Raw genomic sequence first — 12,466 nt, 5'->3', positions numbered from 1 at the left:
CCTTATACCAAAAAAAAAAAAAAAAAAAAAAAAAAAATTTTTCTTCTTTGTACTTATAGCTTGTTTCCACAGCATTACACTAGTGGATTGGAAAAGAAAACATTTATTACGTGAAAGTACAATGATGTGTAAATGCATAGGGCAGCATTGGCTACTGACCTTACTTTCTTAATACTTAACTTTCTCCACTACCAACAAAGTTCAATAACTGAAAGTAAAGAAAAACATTTTGTTCACAAAGATTATTTTAGGCATTCTATTTTTGTCTGGTTTTGGATAATCAGGACATTGTGACATCTTGAGAAGATACAGGAAAACTTTGGAATCACTGAGTTTTATTATCGGAAGATTTTCAGTACTGGACTGAGAGACACATAGCCTTATTATGCATATTCAAGAATAATATGTCACCATAACACAATATTTACACTTGATAGAGTAATTCTGAGAAGGCTTATCTTCGTTCCCCCACAAATTAAGTTTTCATATATGTGTATGACCAGTTTAGTCTGAAACAAAATTATTCACTAGAAAAAGATCTGTGCTTTCATTCTTGCATGCTTATACATTATTAAATCCTAAGATAGTATAACTAAAGGCATTGAATTTAAAATCAGATAAATGCATGTCCAGATATAGCTCAGTTATTGACAAATTATATGATCCTGGGTAATTATTTAAATTTACTTGACTTCAAATACACATGACTTCAGTTTCCTTATCTGGATGTGAAAATAAAATAGTAACTAGTTTTAAGGGTTGTAGAGATTCAGTGAGGTATTTTGAATAGAGTTTCCAGAAAATATTAGAAAGTTAAATATAATAACAGTTATTATATATATTTCACTGATGACAATTTGCATCTTCAGTTGACTTTCTGATTGTGTGAAAATACATATGCATATATATTTATATTTACTTTGTTTAGAGAAGGAGCCTTGACTGATTAAATGTACATAATTTTCTCTTCTTCTGTTAATATTCCACTGAAAAGACAGAATAGCAACAAGAATAAAACCATAATATGTTGGGCACCAAAATCAGAAGGAACTAGTAGCACATCAGAGAGTTTATGTAAATCATTTTTTTTTTAAATTGAATTATAACCGAAAGTACATTAGTTTCAGGTGTACAGCATAGGGATTCGATATTTTCTTAGATTACATACCATACAAATCTATTATAATATTATTGACTGTATTATCTGTGTTATAAATTACATCCCTGTGACTTATTTACTTTATAACTGGAAGTTTGTACTTCTTAATCCCCTTCACCTATTTCATTAATCCCCCCGCCCCGTGACCTCTGGCAACTAGTTGCTTATTCTCTGTATCTATGAATCTGTTTCTATTTTGTTATATTTGTTCATTTTTTTGTTTGTTTTTTACATTTTACATATAAAGGAAAATATGCGATATTTGCCTTTCTCTGTCAGACTCATTTCACTTAGCATAATACACTCTAGGCCAATCCATGTTGTTGCAAATGACAAGATTTTATTCTTTTTATGGCTGAGTAATATTCCATTGTACATATATACCACATCTTTCTCATCCATTCATCTATTGATGGGCACTTATGTTGCTTCCATATCTTGGCTGTTGCATCCATATCTTGGCTATTGCAAATAATGCTGCAATGAACATTGGGGTGTGTATATCTTTTCTAATTAGCAATTTTGTTTTCCTCAGATAAGTACCCAGGAATGGAATTGCTAGATCATATTGTAGTTCTATTATTAACTTTTGAGGAATCTCCATAGTGTTCTAATGAGGGTCAGTGTATTTAAGCATTATGTCCATGTATACATATCTAATTGATAGACTTAAGATGTATGCCTAGCTGTGTCATCATACCGAATCCTTCCTGACTTCAGTGTTCACATCTATTATATGGTAAAAATCAGTACTCCTAATAATAGTCCAGAGGTGGCTTCTCAATCATCTTGGACTTAGTGCATTAGTTTATTGGTTGAGATTGACCTACTTTTGAAAGTTAAAAAAGAGAGAGAGATCATTTATTTTCATTTAATTATTTTTTCTTTTTATCAAAATAGAGTTACTTCAAGGAGAGCAGTGGGGCCTTGATTATAGTAGTACTATATGTTTTCCCTCTTGCCTTGCTACGTTTGATATGTCATAGCGAACCTAGTTTCAGCTTTTCACATTTCTCTATCAATAATAATTTCTAAATTAAAGGAAATTTCTAATTTGGTAGCTGAGCAGCTGACTCAACAATAATTTTAATCATTGCTTGAGTAAATTATTCTCTGCTCACATTCTAATATTTTCAGTACCCTGCTTTATATCTGCTCCTTTTAGTATGCCTATTTGTCTAGTTGCCAGCCCTCATGAATTTCACTTATCTGATTTTTGCCAAAATATGGTTGACACATAAATTAGCCCATTGGTCTTCATGAACTTTCATTTTGTAAATATTTAAGCAAGTAACATCATTATAAGGTACTATGTCTTTAAAAATAATGAAATATTTTCTCACCAGAGCAATCTTGAAAAAAAAAAGAACACAGCTGGAGGTATAACACTCTGTGACTCTAGACTATATTACAAAACGACAGTAATCAAAACAGCATGATACTGGCAGAAAAAGAGACATGTGTATCAGTGGACCAGAATAGAGACAAAGTAGCCCGGAAATAAACCCAGGCATTTATGGTCAATTAATCTACAAGAAAGGAGGCAAGAATATACAATGGAGAAAAGATAGTATTTTCAATAAGTGGTGCTGGAAAAATTGGACAGCTACTTGTAAAAGAATGAAACTAGAACATTTTCTCACACTATAAACAAAAATAAACTTCAGATGGTGAAAGACCTAAATGTAAGACCTGAAACCTTAAAACCGCTAGAAGAAAACATAGGCAGAACACTCTTTGACATAAATTGTAATAATATCTTTTTGAATCTGTCTCCTAAGACAAAAGAAATAAAAGCAAAAGTAAACAAATGGGGCCTAATTCAATGTAAAAGCTTCTGCACAGCAAAGGAAACCATCAACAACAACAAAAAAAAAAACCCTACTAAATGGGAGAAAATATTTGCAAATGTTATGACTGATAAGGGTTAATATCCAAAATATATGAACAGCTCATACAACTTAATATCAAAAAAAAACAAGCAACCTGATTAAAAATAGGAAGAAGACCTGAAAAGACATTTTTTCAAAGAACATATATAGGTGGCCAATAGTCACATGAAAAGATGCTCAACATTTCTAATCATCAGAGAAGTGTAAATAAAATTGCAATGAGATATCACCTCACACCTATCAGAATGGCTATCATCAAAAAGTCTACAAATAATAAATGCTGGTAAGGATGTGGAGAAAGGGGAACCTTAGTAACTGTTGATGGGATTGTAAATTGGTTCAGCCACTATGGAAACAGTATGTAGGATACTCGAAAGGCTGAAAATAGAATTACCATGAGATCCAGCAATTCCATTCCTGGGTATATATCCCAAGAAAATGAAAACATTACTCAGAAAAAATAGATGCACTCCAATGTTCATATGATAGTCAAGATATAAAAGCAACCTAAGTGTCCAACAATGATGATGAATCGATAAAGAAGATACGGCATATACCTGTGCAATGGAATATTATTCAACTGTAAAAAAAAGAATGAAATTTTGCCGTTTGCAGCAACATGGATGGGCCTAGAAGGTATTATGCTTAGAGAAACAAACAGAAAAAGACAAATACTGTATGTTATCACTTATATGTGGAATCTAAAAAGTAAAATAAATTAATGAATACAGTAAAACAGAAACAGACACACAGGTATAGAGAACAGACTGGTGGTTACCAGTGGGGAGAGAGTGAGGAGGAGAGGTGGGGTGGGGGTAGGGGATTGAGAGATACAGACTACTATGTATAAAATGGATAGGCTACATGGATGTATTGCACAGCACATGGAAATATAGCCATTATTTTGTGGTGACTTTAAATGGAGTACAATCTATAAAGTTATTGAGTTGCTGTGTTGTACATGTGAAACTAATATGATGTAAATCGACTATATTTCAATTTTTTTTAAGTTCTTTTTTAGTTTTCTACTAGTTCTTACATATTGACTCTCATTCCTTTCAATATTATTTTGTAGCAGAGAGAGAAAAATAATTCCTCAATCTTTCAGTATTTCCATGTGCTTCCCTATATTTCCCATATTCCTTTGAAATTAAGTTGATGTCTTGTGACTAGTTCTAGTCAGTGGACTTAGAGCATGAACAATGTTTTTCACTTCCAGTGTGAGAACATTAAGAAATGATGTGCTCTCTCTACCACTCTATTACCAGGTCACAGCAATATCAGAGGTCAGGTGTTCCAGAGAGTATAGCTATAAGACGAAGGAAGGCCACTGGACCTCTATCTTGCTTGAATGAGCAATAAGCGTTTATAAGATTAAACTAATGATATTTAGGGACTAATTTGTTACAGTTTCATGACCTAGCCTATTCTGCATAATACCTCAATGTACAGTCTCCAAATATGTGACTGTTCCTCCTTCCAAGATCTTGACTATAAACTCTTTTGTCTGTAGATAATTTTAATTATAATGATTTTCTTTAAAAGGTGGTTTGTGCTACCTAAATTTTTCTCAAGATGTCTAAATAAGCTTGGCTCTATATCAGAACATAGAATTCAAAACAACACTAAAAATAGAAATGAAATATTCCAGTATACATTTATAATAATTGCATGACATTATGAAATATTAAACTACAAAAAATAAAAGCATAGCAAAGCAATGAGAGAAACAGAATCCCTCTTCCTACACATAGAGACATACTTCATGCAGTTGTCCTATCTGTACACCTGTATATACGTTTCCACACATATATCTATGACAGAAAATATATTGTAGTTTATAAATAAGCATAATAAAATAGTACAGTGTAATAAAAAAAGATATTACTTTCAGACTTACTTCATGAAAACTTAGGGACTGCTGCAGCACCTTCATCTACAATTAAGTGCTTTAATTGCTATTATTATTGTTATTATTATATATTTTTTACCACCTAACTGACCCTATATATCTAGGTAGGGAGTATGCTTTCAGAGCATACAGTAGATTTAATTTCTTACATCACTGAATACTTGAGATGCTAAAGTTAAAAAACATATTCCAAATTCTCCTAGTTCTGGCCTTAAACCACTCTGCAAAATGCCTAACCCCACTCCTAAGTATTCCAGAAATATAAAGGCCATCTCATAAATGTATACTCAAGTGCTTTTTGACAGAAGCCATCACAAATTACTTATTAGGTATACAGAATCAAGTTGCCTGGGTTTTATTTCAGCTCTACATCTTATTAGTGGGGACCTGGGCCTCAGGCTATTCATCAGTAAAATGAGGATATTAATAGTATCAACCTCATATCACTGCTACAAGAATTAAATGTGTTAACATTTTTGTAAAGTCCTTAGAACAATGCTTGGCACATAACAAGCACTATATCATTTTTTTAAATTTAATAAAAATGTAAATGCTCAAAATTTTTGTAAGACAATAATGGGCATATTGAGATTATATTATTAAGTTAACATAAAAATGAGTCCTTGATGATCTAAGATATTTATTTTAGCCAAAATATGCTGTTTAAATCACAAGGAAAGGGATTAAATTTCCTCAAAAGCATTGTCCCAACATAAAATCAAAACACATACTACTCCCAAATGATTTTTTGTGGAAGCCATACTTCTTGCTGCTGGTTGGGAGCTAGAACTTCTCTTGTTCCTGCTGCACTGCTCACAAACTAACTTCCTGGTATTCTTCACAAGGTGGAGCCTTAGTGTGACCCCTTATTATCAGTCTTGAATCCATCACTGGTTTCTTATCCCCACCACCAGCCTGACATTAGGCACCAAGATTATTCCTGCATGGATTTTGTTTGTTGATCAGTTCTCATTGGTCCAGCCATCCTTACCATCATAAACCATTTTTTTCTTTCTTTTTTTTTTTTTTTTTAAACAATGATATCCATCTTTCCTTCTGAGCTTTCCTATTGCAGTTCTTTGTCACTATTCTAGGCTTTTGGTGAGAGGCTTTAGCCTCTGAATTTTTATTTCCTTTCATATCTTTTTGAGAAAAAGAAAAAAGATGTAAAACCAAGTAGTGCTCTGGGTGTATATATTTTATTTCATTCATCAGTTCAGATCTCAGTATGGTGTTGCTGTGCAAGAACCTTCCACTGCTTTTACCTTCTACTCTGAAAGGGGATGATCCTGAGAAGCAGGTAATTTTCCTGCAGAAGTTCTAGTATGCTAGTGCCATTCTTTCTTCCTGATTCATAGTCTGTGTTGTCTGAAAAAAGCAGAGCTGACCTGGGACTTTCTTTCAAAGCCATAGTGTGTGCAGAACTTGGAATATCTGAATAAAATGAATGACAAAAAGAATAAATATATGTATAAATTAACATAATTTGTATCTCTAAAATTATTTAATGTGTTCACAGAGATAACTGAATTATAGCATAATTTAGAAGTAGGTAGAAATTTAGCACATGAAACAATAGTATGAATATAAACAAAAGCTAATAAAGTCTCTAATGCAATGAACACATAAAGATGAGTGTAAGCATGGATGTGATTTTAATTTTTATCTGCAAATAATAAGATAAAAATATCATTGCTTACATGGGTCATGACATCCATAGAAACAAAATCAATGTATAGGGGAAGCCAAAAATAGATAAGAAATATATTTCCTTGGTGGGAATATGTGAGCAAAATCACATAGACTTATATAACTATATTCTTATGCATCAAGTAGGTATTACTTGTAAATGTCTATTCAAATCTTTGTCATTTTGAGCTCTTTATGACTATCACAGGAGATTTCAAAGCCTGAAGTATTTGCTATGAGGTCTGACAAGGTCATGAAGTACAAAAGATTAGAATATTCATTATATATTGCCTACGTTTGTGGATATGCACAACAATTAATGGCTCTGATATTCCAGCTTCTCTAACCCATTTAAGGATTGTGAGCCTAGTTGAAACACATTGACCCCAATTCTCCTTTCCCATCCTTTGCCAACAGTAACCTTAGGTTTCTTCCCACACCTCCTGGCTGCATTCTCTAGCCATAAGGTTCACTTGTGAGGCATTTTCCAAATAAGAAAGACTCATTGCCACTCTGGGAAACAAATGAAATTAAGAATATAGCAGGAAATTTACTTTATTTGGTCTATCACAATTTAATCTTCAGCTCTAATAGTTTATTTGCTAATCCTAATACATTAAATTCTTGCAGAGGTTTTTATTCTGTAATGATATTTATATCAGTGCCCTCAAGCAGTGCTATAGTTAATGGTCTGTTGTCATTTCCATTATAAACTCCCTATTGCACAAGTAACAGGAGAACCAAGAACCTGTGACTTTCCTAGCTGAGGGCACATTTCAATGCTCTTCTAAATTACAGTATTAGCCAGAGCACTTTTGTGAGGCAGTATTTTCAGGCAATTTAAGAAATAGCATTTAAAGGGGAAAAAAGAAATCAAAGTTCTACTCACTATCTTAGCAATCAAATAAATATCTGTAGGTAAGTTTTGTTCTGTTTTTGTAGTTTCTTAAACATGTTATACATATATTTACAAATAATAAACTGTTTCGTGTCATTTTGCATTACTGAGATATTGTCTTTAGCATCTGGTTTCAATTAAATACAAAATAAATTTATAAAATGAGGAACATTTTGTATTTCTGCTTAAGTTTTTAAACAACCTACTACTATATCGAGGGAGGCATGAATGAGAAATATTACTAACATATTTTACGAAAGACAGTTTTGTAAAGTAAACATTGGAAGGGGATGATAATTATATTGTAATGTGGTTGAAATGGATAAATATAACCATAATATTCTTTTCACTGAATAAATTATACAGCTGAGTGTCTCATTATGATGTTACAGTCTTGCCTTGCTTAATGGAGGAGAATATAGAACCAGTAGTTTTGGTCTCTTCTTGACTAAGCTGCTATGGCTTCTGTGGGATGACAGCTCTTAAGAGAACAGTCTTCCCTTAATAAAATTGGGATGTTCCACAGTGAACAAGCAAAAGAAAAAAAATACAAATTAAAAAAATACAATGTTAGTACATTTATTTAAAATAAGTGGCAGAAAGAAATGTATTATATTATACCAACTGTACCATTAATTATAAAACGTTGTAAAAAATAGAACATGGAGAATACAATGTGTTTAATTTTCAAAGATTAACTTATTACACAATTCTAGGGTAGGACAGAGGACACGTTGCTGAGGCTCCTGGTTCATTGTAAGAATTGCTTTGTTCAGTCTTCCCTTCTCTTCTTTGCTTCCCCAAGTCAGTTTGTCTATGAGAACCTGTGAAGGCACAGAACTTCACTAGCTTGTGGCAGTCTCTGAAACAAAATGCAAACCTTCTGTGAATGAGTCATTTTGAATAATTTGTTTTATGATTTTTTTCTAACTCTTAAAACAAAGGCACTTAAAAATCATAGGCATTTTTGTCATATACTTTTGAAATTTATTATACCTTCCTGTATGTATAAAGAGAGCACATTGAAAACCATTTAAACTGTCATTGATGATTCAGTCAGAATTTAAATTATTGTCTTGTGATCTAATACAGTAATGCCCCCAGGGCATATTGAGTTATGTAAGGCTGTTTGCCATTATGTTAAATGACCTTACATTGTGCTGTATTTGTAGTTCTTATGTTTTGATTTTGTGGATATTTTTTGTATTTTCCTCTGATGCCTGGCTGGCATATTTTACTGCTCTCCCTGAAACTGTTAGTCTGTATTTCAATTTAATTTAATTCAATCAAGTTTTATGTTATTTTACAGTTTAAAATTTTAATTTAATTTTACTTTGCTTCTATTCTACTGGCAACCCAGAAAAAGCTGTTAGGAGTTCATGGAAAACAAGTTTCCATAGCTGCGAATAAGAACCTGAGTATATTTAGTGCTTGAGCCTTTTTTCATATATTGTGTGACATGAGCTATGACTCTTCAAAAGTTTTCTTGTTCATACTCCATGTACTTTGTCTGTATAATATATGTTTAGAAAATTACTGAATGCCAGGTAGGTGAGTTGTTATATTACTGAGGGACAATTTTTAAATATATTAATATATTAAAATATTAATAGAACCTTACAAAGACACCTTCAATAATTTTATTCATAAAACCTCTAATGGCTGTTTTGGGGTTTTGTATGTATTTTAGAAGGTAATAGATATCTATCAAAGCTCCCCTCCTGCATTAAAAATAATAATTAAAAATATTAATAATTTGGATGCAAAAAATCTAAGGAAACCTAATATCTAAGGTAATATGTGATATAAAATATATAAATCTAAATGTTTTCATGGTAGGATTGCATTGACAGTTATTGAAAATTGATATCACATGCATGTCCGATGATAAGAATAATGCTAGCTTACATGTATTGAGGGTTTACTGTGTGTCAAGCACTGTTCCAAATACTTGTCATTTAGTAACTCCTATAAGTCTCACAGCAAACCCTAAGATGGGATACTATTCTTTTAAATATAAGGAAACCAAAGCATGAGTGAATATGAAACGTTCCTACGATCCTGCAGGTAATAAATGGGGAGTCAGAATAGACAATATCTTAAGTCCTTGTGATAAGAATAGGTAGACTTTTTTTCCTCTACCTCTCCAAGATGATGTGAACTGAATACAATCCACTAATTCCTTTGCACCATCTGGAACACATTAGCTAGATGACTCATTCTCTCTCTGTCTTCTTCCTCATTCCCACATCCTGCTCCTCTCCAAATCTAGAATCTTGAGATTTAAGGAAAGGATCTAGTAAGATTTGCCCTCACTCAGTCCTCTCTTGGCTAGAAAAATGCATAAGATTTTACTCAGCAGGAGCACAGAGGGAGGTCAGAGAACATTGAAAATATGGAGAGAAATCTGTATGCACTCTCTCTCCCATGCTCAAAAAACAAATACATATTATTTTTCCCCATGAATGGTTCATAGAAACATTTCTCCACAGAAGTATTAAATGAGGATCTCCTGTGATGAGATTATCAGTATTCAATTAGCTGAGTCAATCCCTCTCACAGAGAAAGTTTTAGAAGAGACATTAATACAGCATGTGTTAATTGTTTGCATTATTCTGATAGACAAGGTACACTTTTACTGAAGTACAAACAGCAACAGAAGTCATGCTTTATTTTGAAACTGATCATTTCTGTGTCACTATTAATAATTGTTAGTAGATGCTCCCTCTATCTCTACGCTCCCCAATCCTGAATATTAAGATAATGAACTTTCTGATAGTCAAGAGTCTTCTCTGTGCTTCTAACCACTGCCCTTTACTGCTCTTTACTGCCTTAACACTTTTAACACATAATCAACCAGTACCAACCAACAAAAGCAATTGTAATATATCAGTAGTTTATTAAGTTATCACCATCTCACCATATTCCCTGCTTACACCGAAACTTTTCCTTTAAGGCAGAAGTAACTATCTTGGCAGAAATAGGAATCTCAACCATCAAAATCTGCATTCTCTTACTGGAAAGCTTAACAGTATTAACCTAGATATAGGACAAAAAAAAAACATATTTAGAATGGTATTCATCATTTTCTTCCTCTTCCTCATAATAGAAAAAGGTTCCCCCAGATTGGAAGTTTGGGGGGAAAAAAAAAGAGTTGGAGAAAATATAAGCTATACACTGAAGGACTCTCTGAGAAATGGTTTCAAGTGCCTCTTTATCCAAGGAGGTCTCCAAAATACAAAGAAAATTAGATCTGATATAAGGTTTGAAATACAACAGTGAAGAGAACAATGCCATCAGGAACTCTGGGAGGGGCTGCCTCACCCTGGCCCCAGAGTAGAGATGGTTGCAAGGGCTGCCAGGGGCAAAAAGAGACCAAGATGGATTAAAGAGATAATGTTCAGAAGCCACCAAGTTTTCTGCTTCCTAATTTTATCTTTGTATATGGCTTCATATCTATCCTAGCTTGTGGTTCTGTGAAGAGCAAACTGGTCCGTCAGTTTGATAGATAATTTAGTCATAGCTCAGAATTCTTATCTCTTTTTACTGAAACTGTAATCTCTCTCTGTAGGTACCAAACGTGAAAGCACAAAACTGGCTACCTTATCGTAAAAGTAAAGGGGAAATAATTAGATGAATGACAGTGAATTATAGCAAAGAATATTATGTTAATCCTGAAATATCTATATTCCTTATTTCCAGTTGCCTGGATTCTGGTAGTTATGAGGTAGCCCTAGGTATTCCTTTCCTTGACACACCTAGCCCGTCTTTCTTATGCAGTTAGAAAAGGGGAGCCAAAACACTAGGTTTTGGAAGAATAGGTGGCAAAAGTGTAAGTTATTTTTATGGCTTATTTTTAATAAATTTTTGAGATATAGTGTAAAGAAAGGCCAATATGGGCTGCGGTCTTTTGTTTGTTTACAAGTGAGGGATAGAGAGAAGAAGCAGAGAAAGTCAGGTTAGAATGTGAAGGTGCCTTTGATTAAGTCCTGGCCTCACAGAAGGTGAGGGAAATGCCAAAAGCCAAGGTTATTTGCCAGCTATCTAAAAAGGCGGTCCAGTGGGAACAACCAACTTCTTTTTTATTTTTCATGCCTTGAGTCAAAGTCGGTTGCCTTGGTTACTCAGGCCCTCTTTCCCATCTGGGACAAAGGGAAAACAAACTCAAGTGTGTCCATGCCCTAAGGGATCCACATGAAGGAAAACAGCCTCTTGTTTGGGAACTAGCTCTAGTTCCATGTACCTACCAAGTGGACTTTAGTTATGCAGTTAGGTTTCCTGAGAGGAAAATCTGTAGTTCAGAGAAGTAACAGCAGCCTTGAGGCCTGCTTTTCGCTTTTTCTCAGAATTCTCAGGATACTTGAATAGTAGGTGAGATGAGAAGGATATTGGGTAGAAATAGGTCATGATATCTGTTCTACAGCCCTCTCTGTTTTCTATGCCTGAGGATCTTGCTTGCTAAGCAACCTAACAAGCAGGGACAACTAGTCAGAAACCTGACAAAACAGTCTTTATGAGACGAGGAATGGCATACCTAAGCACTTCACCTGAAATAATGAGGAGGAAAAGAAAACCTTAGTTCAGTTGTCTTGCTTTTCCAAGTTTTCCTGAGGCTAACTTCTTAATGTTATCTTTAGCAATTTATTTTGTTTAATTATCTAGTTCCATTACAAAGTGCAATGACTTTGCTTTAAAATGCACTTAAATATCACCTTCAAAAGTATTATTTACTATTTTCACAGAAGAGTTTACTTTCTAGGTTTTATAATATTCATAGAGAATGATGTATGCTTGTTTGAATTTAATTTAGGCTGAAGGAGTAGATAAAAAAGGAAGTTGGCAAAACCCACAGGATAGCATTAAGAAAATGAGGCAGAATAATACTGCCGATGAAATGCAAATCTTTCAAAGTCCAT

This window comes from Neophocaena asiaeorientalis, unplaced genomic scaffold (assembly GCF_003031525.2).
Source record: "Neophocaena asiaeorientalis asiaeorientalis breed wild unplaced genomic scaffold, Neophocaena_asiaeorientalis_V1.1 scaffold232, whole genome shotgun sequence".
Classification (NCBI taxonomy): Eukaryota; Metazoa; Chordata; class Mammalia; order Artiodactyla; family Phocoenidae; genus Neophocaena; species Neophocaena asiaeorientalis.
This window is presented reverse-complemented; position numbering follows the sequence as displayed.